The 243-nt window shown below is 46.9% G+C and overlaps 1 long non-coding RNA gene across 1 annotated transcript in view; it reads left to right on the top strand.

Annotated features, from left to right (window-relative positions):
• The first annotated feature begins 6 nt into the window (after positions 1-6).
• The window catches only part of LOC106108306, a 1,696-nt gene continuing 1,459 nt past the window's right edge, over positions 7-243 (top strand). The window contains exon 1 of the long non-coding RNA XR_001225919.1: positions 7-127. This is a non-coding gene — a long non-coding RNA (uncharacterized LOC106108306). The remainder of the gene's footprint in view (positions 128-243) is intronic.

The raw sequence follows: 243 nt of genomic DNA, 5'->3' as shown, positions 1-243 counted from the left end.
CGGCGATGTACTTCGTGTACAACAAGACCAACAACCTGATCGTAAGCGCCATCTTCAGCTCGGTGATATCGTGCGGCAACGCCTCGCTCGATTGCCTCATCACGGAGGTCTTCCCTACCAACTTGCGGTGAGCTTAACTAGACTAATTATACTAATTGCCGTACTCAGAGTCGCTAAGTGAAGATCTGGTACGATCAATCATTAACCAGTGAAAGTTAATATTTTTAACAGTGGTAGAGCCCG

Source organism: Papilio polytes, unplaced genomic scaffold (genome assembly GCF_000836215.1).
Source record: "Papilio polytes unplaced genomic scaffold, Ppol_1.0 DF821729.1, whole genome shotgun sequence".
NCBI lineage: Eukaryota > Metazoa > Arthropoda > Insecta > Lepidoptera > Papilionidae > Papilio > Papilio polytes.
The sequence above is the reverse complement of the archived record's forward strand: the minus strand, read 5'-3'. Positions and strand labels throughout refer to the sequence as shown.